At 44.5% G+C, this 14,074-nt stretch overlaps 1 long non-coding RNA gene across 1 annotated transcript in view; it reads right to left on the reverse strand.

Annotated features, from left to right (window-relative positions):
• Positions 1-7,516: 7,516 nt before the first annotated feature.
• Positions 7,517-14,074, reverse strand: part of LOC140849835 (uncharacterized) — a 49,099-nt gene continuing 42,541 nt past the window's right edge. The window contains exon 5 of the long non-coding RNA XR_012132073.1: positions 7,517-8,122. This is a non-coding gene — a long non-coding RNA (uncharacterized lncRNA). The remainder of the gene's footprint in view (positions 8,123-14,074) is intronic.

Genomic DNA, 14,074 nt, shown 5'->3' on the forward strand with positions numbered 1-14,074 from the left:
CTCTCGCCCTGGGCTCCTCTCTCAGAGTCAGGCTGGTTCCCCTGCCCCAGACCTTCTGCTTCTCCTTCACTACAACGCAGGACCATCCCACTCAAATCTTGGCCCCCCTGAATGTCTGACGCATGCTCAGCGGCGCTCCTGACTAGTTCAGAGGGACAAGAGGTTGACGGCGAGGTCTCCCTGAGAACAAGCTCCAGGCTCTAAAACGCCCGAACTCGCGTCAGGAGCTCAGTCCGCTGGGTCCGTGAGGAGGAAGAAACTGCAGCCCCACTCCTGGCGCTGCTCTTGCTCGTCCAGGGCAGAGCCACGCGGGGATAAGTGGCTGCCAGGGTGTAGGAAGTCACCGTGCGGTAGCAGCACCTTGACCGCAAAACGGCCTGGAAGTGGGGGGAAATACGTGGGATGGTATTACTGTCCTTGAATTGCCTGCGTGTCACCTCTTTTGGCACAGTTAGCAACTCAACGCCTAGCCTAGGATTTCTCAACTTTGGCAATACTGACGCATTGCTCCGGATAATTCTTTTTGTGGGGCTGTCCTGGGCACTGCATGCCTCGTCTCCACCCACTCCAGACGTCGTTCAATCGCCCCTGCTGAGGGCACCCTCCCCTTGATTCCTGAACAGTCCTCTGCTGCCTGGTGGTGTTGGTGGGGCCACAGCGCCTCCTACTGGTCAGGGAGGCTCCGTTCTCAGATCAGCGCCTCCTGAGTCAGGCCCCAGCCCTTACCAACAGGCCAGTCAGCAAGAACACAGTGTACGACCAGAGGGCCAGGGAAGCAGGGCTGCCCCAGAGGCGCCTCACACACCCACCCACACACTCACACCCACACGCGGCCACCACAGCGATCGGCAACACTAACTGTCAACTACTGGGGAAGCCCCATCAAAGACAGCTCCCGGTGGCTCTTTCCTTTTCTTTCATTTATTGCACACAGAACAAGTACGAAGGATACTAGTGAACAAACCAGAAGTGACCACAAGCTTCCTGGAGCCTTTAGCATGCTTCATTTGTTCGCAGTCACTGAATGGCTACTTAGTACAAGCATGAGTAAGACATTCTCAATCTCACAGGGTTTATATTCTGATGGGAGCAAAAAGAAATTCACACATCACTCTAGACTAGAAATATAAAATAAATGTTCTATGGAGGATAGGGCAAGAGTATTAACACTGTCCTTTCAATGGCTTCACAGTTTTTCACCTACAAAACCGTGGACTGCAGTAATTTACAAGTCTGTGACCAAGTTCAAAATTGTCTGATCCCAATTTAGATGTCCACTGGGCTAGTGGGTCTTATATGACCCGTGTCCCAAGTAGCTCTCTCATTGTACCACATAGCTTCCATGTGAAGCTTTTAAAAGAAAGGAAAGGAGGGAGGAAGGAAGGGATGGATGCAAGGAAGAAACTATAGAAGGAAAGAAGAAAATAGTAAAAAAACAAAACTGACAAGAAGTTACAATATAAATAGTGAGGTGATATTAGGAGGCACTTGAAACACTCTACCCCATGCACTGCTTCCACCAAGTCCAAATGTAAGGTCTTCAAGGTGGTGGCCACCTGCAATCTGTACAAACAGAGGCGGTTTAGGGCTACAGGTCTGCTGCTAATACTGTACCCAACCCATAACTGATATGTATCATCTCCTCCCTCTATCGCCAGTTCCGTATTTCCTCCAACTTTGCTCAGCACTTCAGTGGTAAGTTGCATCTTTGATGGAGTGACCCAGACAGTCATCCCTAAGGGTTTTGAGCCCTTGGGTGCCTTTCCTTCCTCAGGCCATGATGGCCACAATTGCAAAATTGTCCCCATCACCAGGAATCGCGGCACCAAGAGATGCTTGAGTTAGTTTCCTGAGTTCCAGATAAACTTACCACTGTTTCCACTGTGTAGCATCAACTCTTGTTAACCTCATGATTATCAAGATCAGTACCTCCATCCTTACCTGCTAGTCTCTCACTAAAAGGAGCCCCAAATGACCAGGTGGAGCCAAAGTGCAAGTTCGCTGGAATCCTTATTATGTCCTCTGGTGGGAGCACCCACTCACACCTCCCCACTTTCTTCAGGGAGTAGAACTTCTTACCCAGAAGACCCAAAAATACAGAAGGAAGTGCAAATTTTCAGCTGCATCCCTGGGAATAATGAGGAGAGGGATGCCAGCCAATCTTCGTCCACCCCTTGGCTCCAGGATTCATGCACACAGCCCCATATTTGATCCATTTGTTCAGTGCATGCTACATCCTAGACACTATCACCCCAGCTCAACGAGTGTTATCCCTGAGCGGGCACCTCAGTTAAGCCTTTGTCATTTCTTCATTCTACAAGAACAGGTGCTTCTGAGTATCCTGGCCATAGGAGCCTTCACTTTATCCACCTAACCATTACTGTCACCTGCTGGTGAACCACCCCCAATCACCACCCCAAATCACACTGGCTTAGCTTATTCTCTTTGTTTTTTGTTCTTTTTTTCATTAAGTATTTGTTGAACAGATATTATATGCCAGATACTATTCAAGGACTAGGAGTAGAAGTAAGACAGACTCTCATGGAGCCTACAGACTGTTTTGATTTGTCCAAAAAGCATTGGTAAATAAGGCAAAGTTCTCATCCTTGAAATGTAGGCTCATGGGAGCAACAGGACATGTTTTTAGATAACATCTAGTTCAAAGGGTTTTAAAGTGTATGTTTCAGGAAGATTAAAACAGAACTGGGTTTTAGTTGGCTAAATCATTTCATCTACTCACCTGCTCATTCCCTCATCCATGAGACCTGGATGAGGACCATCTGACGTTCTTGCCGCCAACCCTCTGTCCAACTCTAAAACAGTATGAGCCACTCAGGATAAACTTCTGCCCAGATGTTGACCAGCCTGGTGTACTAGAAACTCCCAGGAGCCCCCAACCCCATCACAACACTTGACATGTTACAGCTACTTAACACATGCTTGTTTGATGAATGAAGAAACAAGCAATGCAAAGGAAAATAGTAAGAGACCACATGTAAGTGACCATTAAAAATCTGTTTCCACATGTGGTGTGGTTGGCATTGGTGTATTTGTATTGGTGGCTTTACATAATTAAGGGCATGCTATCATGATACAAGCTGAAATATAAATGATAAAAATAAATTTGCCTGGCATGAAGTGAGCTTTTGGAACTAATTTTTATTTTAAAGGATAGGTATAGAATAATTTTTCAATGTGTATCAAGCATTGCCCAAAAGAGATATGGGAATAGAGAGGTTGTTTTCCTTCTTAAGCCATCTTTCCTATCAGGGCCTCTATTATTCTTTGAGTATTTCCTTTCTTTACGGCATAAGAACTTTTCTAGGCTCATCTTGTACTTTCCCTGCCTCCGTTTTGTATCAATAGTTTCTCCAAAGAGTTCTGGTTACTTTTAGTGGGTAATAGTACTTAGAAAACAAGATCTGGGCACTGGATCTGGGGTTTTGGAGCGACATTACTCTCAGGGCATCACAGCAGACAGAACTAGGGAATATATGGGTGTGTACATGTACATAAGTGTACACACATTTACACACATCTTTATTTCTATCCATATACACATTGAAAAACCAAATTTATACCAAGAATTCCAGTTTCAGATTCAATATTACAGAGTTCATTCTTTCTTTCAATATTTGCAGTTCCCTCATTCAATACCAAGAAAACTGGCTCCTATTTTCCTTAATTGATTTACATTTTTGATCAGTCTCCTTACATATGTCCAATTGTCTGTTGCAAAGCCCACCTTCTACCCCCTTGCAAATGCCCTCCTTACCCTGCTTGGACTCTACAATCCTGTGTTAGGGAGTCCAGCCATGCTGAAAGGCTCCTCATCTTGGTGCAGTTTCCAGTACCCCAGGTCGGGTGTGCCCTGCACAGCATGGGTGCCCTTCTCAATTCGCTGGGACTTCAATGGCCTGCACCAGGCTGGTCTCCTCACCCCGCTTGGGCTCCAACACCCCACTCTCTAAGGAATGCCCTCTTCACTTGGCATAGTCTCTATTACCTTGCACTGCGTCTCCCTCCTACACAGATTGAGAGAAATGCCCCAGACTACTCCTCTGACAACAAAGGTATTTCACTCTAGAAGGTGCTTATTGCATAATTCAAGGCACCTAAGACTGATGGTGGGTAGGGGAGGCCTCAGGAACCTGTCTGTCTTCCATCTGCTCCAGACAGACCTAGACAGGGCAGGTCTGCTCTGCCAGGCAGCCCCATCTGGGGAAGTCTCTCCCTGGGCGCTAGGTGAAACCTCAACCTGGATGGGGGAGGGAAGGCTCTTGACTCTGATTGGGAAAGAATTTGAGAACAGGTTGAAAGAGTGCAGGTAAGGAAGAATTCATTAAAGTGAAAGTAGTAATGTCAGTGTTGCATAGTGCCCAGAAGAGTGGCTCTTTTTCTTGTGCAGCCATGCAGGCAGAAGAAAGCAAGGAAGAACAGAGGGAGAAAAGGAAAGCTCACTGGACTCCTACTCAGCCTAGGGCAAATCCCTTGCCAACTCCTAAAGTCAGGGTCACCTGGTGTCCAATGTCTGCTTGATCTGCATGGATGTCTCTGCCACCCCAGAATTAGGGGAGCCACAGAGCACAGGCTGGAGTGAGTTTATGTTCTGAGAACTTCCCAAAGCAAAGGAAAGGAGACTTTCAGGCAGGCTGCTAAAGAACGTGATCAAATGACCTTAATTCCATCTGGTCACCACAGCATTGGGACCTGCAAGCCCTTCCGTACTCAGAGGTTCCTGCAGCTGTTTCCTTACCTCTCAGACATAAAACAAAGAGAGAGAAAAGACTTGCCGTGAAGACTAGAAGGTTGAATGAAATAGCAAAGGGACAAGGACACTTAATACTGGTGGTGGATGTTGGGGAGTTCTTGTCTTTGTCATGAAACAGAATTCAGGGACAAAGTGCAATAGACTGCATAAGCAAGAAAGTTTTATTTAAAAACAAAGTACTAACAGGCACATGAAAAGATGCTCCACATCGCTAATCATCAGGGAAATGCAAGTTAAAAACACAATGAGATGTCACCTCACACCAGTTAGGATGGCCACCATCCAAAAGACAAGCAACAACAACTGCTGGCGAGAATGTGGAGAAAGGGGAACCCTCCTACACTGCTGGTGGGAATGTGAATTAGTTCAACCACTGTGGAAAGCAATATGGAAGTTCCTCAAAAAACTAAAAATAGAAATACCATTTGACCCAGGAATTCCACTCCTAGGAATTTACCCGAAGAAAACAAGATCCCAGATTCAAAAAGACATATGCACCCCTATGTTTATTGCAGCATTATTTACAATAGCCAAGATATGGAAGCAACCTAGTGTCCATCAACAGATGAATGGATAAGGAAGATGTGGTACATATACACAATGGAATATTTTTCATCCATAAGAAAACAAATCCTATCATTTGCAACATGGGTGGAGCTAGAGGGTATTATGCTCAGTGAAAAAAGACAGGCGGAGGAAAACAAGTATGAAATGATTTCCCTCATTTGTGGAGTATAACAATGAAGCAAAACTGAAGGAACAAAACAACAGCAGACTCACAGACTCCAAGAAGGCACTAGTGGTAACCAAAGGGAAAGGGGGTGGAGATAGTGGGTGGGGAGGGAGGAAGAAGGGAATTAAGGGGTATTATGATCAGCATACATAATATAGGGGGCCATGGGGAAGGCAGTGTAGCACAGAGAAGACAAGTAGTGACTCTACAGAATCTTACTATGCTAATGGACAGTGACTGCAATGGGGTATGTTGGGGGGACTTGATAATATGGGTGAATGTAGAAACCACAATGTTGCTTATATGAAACCTTCATAAGATTGTATATCAATGATACCTTAATAAAAAGATGACACACACACACACATACACACAAAGCAAAGTATGCACTTGAAGGCGGGGGAGTGCAGGCAACCTCAGTACACACTCAGACAGCAGTGTGGGCACCCTCGAAGAGTAAGTGTGCTTGCGGGTTTGGGGTTTGGGGTTTTATAGGGCCTTTTGGGTAAGGGCTGGTATGAAGCATGATGTACACAGGTGGTTAATATTTCCTTTGAAGGTTTGTCTTAAGAACGGGGTGATTCAGGTGACTTGGCATTCTGGAGGCCTCTTGTCCTGGTCACAGTGTTACTTAATTGACTAAGGTGACCAGAAGTGTTAGGGGGACATTGTTTATTTTCCTCAGTTCTTGTCCCTACCATCTCCACCACAACAAAGAATTGAAGGGCAGAGACACAATAGGGAAGCAGAGTAAAAGTTTTATTTAAAGTTACACACTTAAAGAGAAAAAAAGTACAGGCAACCTCAGGGAGGAGAGGTACCCTGAAAGGTTTAAGTTTTATTTAAAAAGAGAAAACCTCAGAGAGAGGCGTGCCCTGAAAGATTGAGAAAAAGCTTTATTTATGGCAAATGGTGCACACTCAGAGAAAGGGGAGTGTGGGTACCTCAGAAAAGGGGCATCCTGAAAGATTGGTGCCCCCCCTTTTAAGGATTTTTCAGGAATGTGACAAGGGGTTAGGGGGTGTAGACTTGTTAAGTGGTCTCAAGATGTTTATTTTTGATGAGAGACATTAAGTATCTTCTCTTCTATTATCAGTCCTCCAGGTAATTCTGCAAAATTTTCTTAACACAAGAAATTGACTGATCTGGTTAGCCGCTTCCCTCTGGGAACGTATCAATCAATACCACATGCCGTGCCCCCAAAGTGGGATGAATTACTGTCTGTTTGCTAAAGAATATGTTAAGATCTTAACTTTCTGGGTTTTAAAATGCAATCTTAGCTTTAAGATGGAATCTTCCCTGTTTTTACTCCGTTGTTTATAGCTGGGCTTGTTTGGAAAATTAATCATGATGCTTGTCTCCTGCCCAGGTTGCAAATTACTTGATTAGGGCTGGGGAAGACAAAACAGCATATAGGATAAGTTAAAGAATAAGCGGAGCCTTGTAGCAGGCTTCGGTAAATCTTACAATGTCATAGTATAAATGACACAATGAAGACATGGGCTATGTGCTCAGATACTTTTCTTTATCTGGGGAACATCTGGATATTCCAAGTACCTCCTGGCCTTTGGAGCTTCAACTCATTAACTCATTAACTCTGTGAGTCTTTTTCAGCTCTCTAGCTCTCTAGTTTTAACTGGTTAACTCTTTGAGTCCCTTTTAGTGGGCTTTACTGGCCTTATTCTCTCTCCACCCAGCTCATATCTATTTTCTTGCCTGACAGAAAAAGGGGGAGAACAGCATAAAGGTGAAGTTAAAGGATCAGCTGGGCCTTTTCTCAGCCTCAGTAGACTTTACAGTGGCATGACCCTTGTCCCATTTCCCTGGCCCCCTCAGTGGTGGCTAATGAACATGTGTGTAACTTGCTTTGGCTTCTCTGAACCATCTGTGTTTCTCTTTTCTTTTTCCTCCTGTTTTCCAGGAAGCAATGTGTATTTCTTAGTTCTGAAAGTCCTAAATTTTCCCTTTCCTTCCTCTTATACTAACACTTTATTGTTATGTACATACTTGTCTTCCCTACCAAATTCGTTTTTTAAAGTCACAGGCTGTCTCTTTAAAAAATAATAATTTTTAAAAATTATTTCCTGTGTATTATTCTCCATAATTTTATTTTACTTATTTTTAACAGCATCACTGAGGTATAACTGATACAAAGACCTGCACATATTTAAAGTACACAATTTGATGAGTTGTGCACGTAGGCCGGTATCCCTAATACTATCACACAATCAATACACAAAGCTTAGTTTCTTTTTCCGCCTTCCCAGCAACGCCCCTCTCACCTACCTGACGTTGCATAGCACCTTCAAGGCTCGTTCCTCTTGCCTGAAACAGCAGCTGTTCCTGACAGCCCTCCCACATGCTTCTCACCATTTCCTCCCTGCAACTGGGAGCTGGGAGGTGCCTTCAAACATCCCCAGGTGAGCAAACATTCTAATCACCAGCCATTCCTCTTGCTGGGACCCCAGGCCACAGAACCATAACCAGATGCTTCTTTCTCCGCATTGGAGAGCCTGTCTGAACTCTCAGCTTCCTGTAGGGCTGGTCTCATGCTTTGTTCTGGTCACCAAACATCCACTGACTATGAATCTGTAGAAGAGCTCTGTTTGCAATGGGTTCTGCATGGGAAGGGGAAATAAAACCATAAAAAACAAAAATCATTGGGTAGACATCATTGTTTGCGGTGTATGTGTATATTCTAGATGGTGGAGAGAGCCAATATTGAGATGAAGCATCTGAAAAAAATTACTGTATTTCACTAATCACAAAAGAATAGGGCATAAACTGTTATTAAATTTTAATGATTTTACTATATTAACTATGATTAAATCATAAAATAAGAGGACAATGTAACTCTGGGGGGAAAATACGTTCTCAGCCTGGGGCAAATAAACCTTTGAAGCCAAAATTACTCAAAGAGAGAAATAAAGTGGGAGAAGCCTGCTTACTGCTTACAAACGGTCACCTGCTCACTCCTGCTCTCCAGGGCCTCTGGCAACCTGGCTGCAAAGAAATCAAAAGTACCTCCCCTGGCCAGGTGCCTGCTCACTCTCTACCCTCCTTGTAATCCCCTATTGATATGGAGATGCACTACTTCTCTCCACCCCTTGGAAACACCTATTGATAGGGAGATGCACTAAGGCCAGGGGAGAGATCCTGGAAATAATGCAATTTTACCCACAGGTAATTTATCAGCATCGGAAGGATATGCAGAAAAAACAATTATTTGGGGATAGCCATAGTTGAAGAAAGTTTTTTGAAAAAGGGTAGTTTAAACCAATCTGTAAGCAATCTAGTCCTGTACCAGCTTCTTTTTCTAAGAACTAGTTCTGCTACATTGTCTAAAAAGCGGCTAGCATCTAGCTTCAGCTACTACCATCTGGCACGCTATTTTCCAGTACCTTGAAGAACCTTTTGAGATGTGTTCCTGCTACGTAAAGAGGCGGAGTTCTCTCTGTTGGGCTGGAAACTTAGTTGCTGTTTACTCTCCTGTTTACTGTTCTAGAACACACAGTCTGCTGGCTCTGGCCGCTGGTGACCACTTACCTTCTTACTATGACTCTCCTGATCTATCTTCCCAAGGGACAAGACTAAGAAAAAATGGTTAGAAGTTTTAAGAAACAGTTTTCTGGTTCAACACAAGGAAGAGCCTTCCAACTGAACGGTTGAGAAGGTACTGTAACTTCCTGTCTGGAACCGAGGTTGTGTGACCTTTGGTGGGGATATAGATGAGGTTCGAGGGTTCGATGGTGCAAAAAGGAACCTAAGCATGTACTCTATGTCAAAGACAGAGTTTACACACTGGGAATTTAAACATGAAATGTTTGATTTAGGAACTCATAATCTAGTTGAAGAATCATACAAGAGAATCAAAACTTGCAACAAAACTCACAAGTTATAATAGTGATATACACAAGGGCTTAAACAGATGCAGAGAGGCAACAGAGAGGTTTTGTTTATCTAACAAATCGGGGTGCAAAGAGTGGAGCTAGGGTTGGGCACAGATAAGTGTCAGGGGTTAATTCTAAGGAGAGATGATGCTGAAGATGAATTGTAATGGGTGAATAGGGGTGCACTAGCACAGAAGTGAGGAAAGTAACCCCATTCAGCAGTTATTTATTGAACCATTACTGTGTGTCAGACACATGCTGGTTTTGAGGCAGAGTAGTTATCAAATCATTTTGTTTGTGCCTCCAGGAAATTATACTACCTGTAGCAACAGACATAAGCAAATATTCACACAATTAATATATAATTGGAAGTAAATGTAATGACAGAAATGTAAGGGCTGACAAGAAAACTCATAGAGGCCTCATCTGAGCTGGAGTGTGCGGGTGAGGTTCAGAGTTCTTCCTGATCAGAGCCTGAAGAATGAGTGGGAGTTAACCAGGTAAGAGGTGTGCGGAAGGCAGAGATGTAAAACAGCCTAGACTACCCCAGTGCATAGGCTCCAATGCTGCGCCCAGAAATTTAAACTTATCCTGACGATATGGAGTTACGCAAAGGTTTTAAGCAGGAAAATGCCATGATCCATGTGCATTTTAGAAAGATTGCTCTGGTAAGCAGTATGGAGGATGTGTTGAAGGAGAGTCAATCCAGAAATAAGAAAGAGCTTGCAGAACTATTTCAGTAATTTGAGAGACTGTGGTCACAAACTAAGGCACAAGTGGTTGGCTTGAAAGATTAAGTCAAGGATCTTCAAGTTAGGGCAAATTTTCAAGACTTGATATTTGAATATAGGTGGTGATGAAGATGGATGAGTAAGTTATGGGTGAGTCCATGTTTTAAGTTTGACAGACCACACGGAGAAAGTTGCATCGCACTGACTTGAGACTCTGGAGAAGACAGGAAGAGAAAGCTACCGTGGATTCAGCTGCAGAAAGGTTGCCCTGAGGTGCTGTAGGACATTTGGACAGATATGTTCAGAAGGAAGTTGAAACTAGGGGACACTCAGGAGAGAAGTTGGTAGGACAGAGAGAGATGATGACTCATAAAAACTACTTAATGAAAATCAAATAGGTAGGATGTATACACTTAGAAAAGAATTTATACACCACCTGTTTTAGAAGTTATACCATTCTCAGTTGAACAGTGCCCTTTGTGTCATTATTGCAGTAAAACTTTATGGAACCAAGAGGTCCATGAGCAGTCTGTAACCATAGGGGGTCCACTTCTGTAAACACCCACTCCCCTTTGCACTCATGGTTATGACTGACCCCAGCAACAATATTTTCCAGGCTTGAGAAAGGAGGACCCACCAGATGAATATCTGCGTGTCTCCTATCACGTTCCACCTGTTGCCCAGAGGCCTTGAACTAGAGGTAAGATTGTTTGGTTTTGGGGGAAATAAAGGGGGCCGTTCTCCCCATTCTTCTTCATCATCCTAAGTACATTCAGAGAACCACTGAGAAGACCATCATAGTTCTCATGGTCCCAGACTTTGCTGGTAAGTTTTATTTTCTCTCCACTAAAGAAGTAAGAGATAGTCATAGAGAATAGATTTCCAGCCTCTGTGGTCTCATGGTAGGTCAGACACCCAGCAACAAATATGTGGGTCTCTCTACTCCCCCTGAAATGAATGAGGAATGGAAAATGAATGACTGGGAAGAGTTGAAAGGACCTGTAACAGACAAGAGCAAGGTCCGGTCCTCACTCTCCCCTCCGGTTCTGGTGACCCCGAAGACTTTGCTGTGTAACTAGGCTAACCAGTAACTTATTGACAAAATTTGGACATTTGTGAGAATGAAAAGTGGTGCAAGTAATGACTGTATCAGGGACGCATGCATAAATCAGAGCTGTCCCTAGCAGATCAAGATCTGGACACAACCTATATTAAACAACAATGTTCCAGGTCAGTGCTGTTGGCCCTTGCCCTTCTCAGCTTCCCTTCCTCTGGATTCTTGGCTTCAGACTTCGATAAGAGCCCACAGATGTGTCAGCTTTGGACTCTCCTGTTATAATATGAAAGTTAAAGTTGAAGAGACCACATTCAGCAGAGGCCTTCTGAGAGTCTGAAAATATCCATCCATTGGCTAGAAAAAGGCAGACTCCCATGTGGCTGACCAGTCAGGTTCTGAGTCACACCCTTGCCTGTGCTGTTAGCTTCTTGAGAGAACCAGAAGAGCTGCTCCCTCTTCTTTAGGACATGTTTCTTTATATAAAAAAATCTTATTTTTGTCCCCAGACCACTTCCAAGTTTTAGCACAGACCTCCAACCCAGAACTCTCTTCCGCCCTCCCTTTGCCATCTTTTCCTTCTTTCTCTCCTTCCTTCCTTCCTCCCTTCCAACAGCTCCTCAAATTATTACACTCTGAATACCCTTTTTGATCTAGTAGGAAGATCTGGGAGTTGAGAAATGTTTCTTGGTCTTTCTCTGGTCACATGACAGCTCCATGATCCCCTTTCACTCTCAATAGAGACTGTGAGTTTGGTTAATAGAAAGTGTGCAAGTTCCAGTACATCCTTTTAGATAATGCCTCCTGTATAAACAGCTGTGTTACAAGCAAAGTGACCTCAACTATTTGGACAGGAGGCAGGCGAGTGTCAAAGGAAAGCACTGTATCGCGAGTCAGGAAAGCTAGATTTTAATTCTGGTCCCAAATCTTGTTACCTCTAAGGTCGTACACAACCTTCAGTTTCCCAACATGTAAGTTGTGGAAATTTAGAGCTCGATTACATCTCTCATGCTATATACTGATTGTCCGTTTAGATTTGCTTTATCATCGTGGAGTTGTTATTCTTAAGTCAATCCATAGCTCTCGTACTGATTTCTCTACCTCTCCTGGCTGCATGCGTTTGTTTTCCTACCGGGAGACAACTAAAGGCATGTGCGTGGAATTTGCGTGGTCTCTCAAAGCATGTTAGAGTAGGTGAATTCATTGTTTCAGAAGTTCTGGAAAATTGCTGGCAAGTAGAGCCTCACTTATGAGAACCATATCCTGTGGAGGTGTGAGTGTGTATGTGGACAGGTACATACAAAGAGAACGCCCTCTAAGAAGTCTGTGGCAGATTCACACAGGTTATTTTCAATGAGTAATATTTGAGATAATTTTTTGTCTCCTATATTGTTGATACTATGCTTTGGCTTAAATGTCCTGTGTGAATGTATTTTACATCTCAAAACAGCAGGTTTGGAGCTATTTTCATTTGGAAAAAGATTTTTAAAAATTCTACCCTAGCAGAACATTCTTGGTTTGTTGCACATTTTCAAATCTACCTTCTTGCCAGAAGTTCTGGGACAAAGTATAATCTTCAGCTGACCTCTCCTCCTTCTTCTCATCACCAAGGGGCTTTACCCAGGAATGGTGACAGGGACGATGCCAAGACCGTTGGAGGATACACCTATGACAAGAATGTCCCTCCCTACCAAGTGTCCCTGTATGTCGGGTCCCGCCAGTCCTCTCAGCCCCTGGCCGCTACCAGCTGTCAGGGTGACTGCCTGGAGCCCTGTAGGTGGTAGTCAGCACCTGCAGGTTGCCTCACTGGATCTGAGGTCTGCTGACTCATCATGGTGGGAGGGCAGGCCCAGCAGAGAGGTGCTCTTTTTATGGTCATCTTCGGGAGCCTCCTCTCGTGTCTGAGCAAAATGCCTCCTGTTTCCACTCTCACGCTAACCCCTTCTTCTGTGGCCTGAGTTCCAGTAGCTTTGCCCTCACCAACCCCCAGCCCTGCCTTCTTTTCTACATTTAAAGAAATCTATTTCACTGTGGTAAGAACATTTAACATGAGATCTACCCTCTTAGTAAAATTTTCAGCATACAGGGCAGTGTTGTTAACTGTAGATACAGTGAGCTGCAGCAGTCTCCAGAGATTCGTCTTGCTTGACTGGAACTTTAGGCCCATGGATTAGCAACCTCCCATCCTAGTTTAGATGCTCCGTCTCCATGGACTCCTGAGATTCTGCTTCAGTACACACCCGATTCTCTTCCCTCCTGACGCATTTCTGACAAACTCCAGTGCAACTTCCCTGCAGCTAGAGAGCTCCGAAATGCGAGCGCTCTGCTGGCTGTCTGCATTTTTGCACCAGATACAATCCCCTATCTAATAAAGCATTCATCAAGTCCATGAGGTGCTCAATTTTGTAACAGCAAGACCTGGCCAAGTAGCAACACTGTGGCCTTGCCTCCCTTTCCAGGGCCTTCCAGGTGAAACTGGGCGGACAGAGCCTCACAGCCTCTGAAGGGACTGAATAGTTCATCAGTGTGGCAGAGAGCACTGGACATAATTATAAGACCGTGACTATGGGGCATGACATGGTTCTGATCATCCTCAAGAAGACTGAGACCATCACATCACTGCCCGGCTCCTGCCGAGAGCCGCTCTCAGGGCCTGATCTCCAGCTGGGGCGACACAGCCTTCTGCCAGCGAGTGAGCCTCAGCGCGGCGGCTCAGTGACAGAAGAGCCACCGCATTAGGCTACGGTACAGATGAGGTTGAGGACCGTGGAGACAGACTGCCTGGGTTTGGATGGCTCAGTGCTCTTGGGGGACTTGATTGGAACTCTCTCATTTTGATGTCCTCTTCTACAAAATGGAAATAATAATTCCTAACTGACTAGCTGAGTTTAAGGA

This window comes from Manis javanica, chromosome 6 (genome assembly GCF_040802235.1).
Source record: "Manis javanica isolate MJ-LG chromosome 6, MJ_LKY, whole genome shotgun sequence".
NCBI classification, from domain to species: domain Eukaryota; kingdom Metazoa; phylum Chordata; class Mammalia; order Pholidota; family Manidae; genus Manis; species Manis javanica.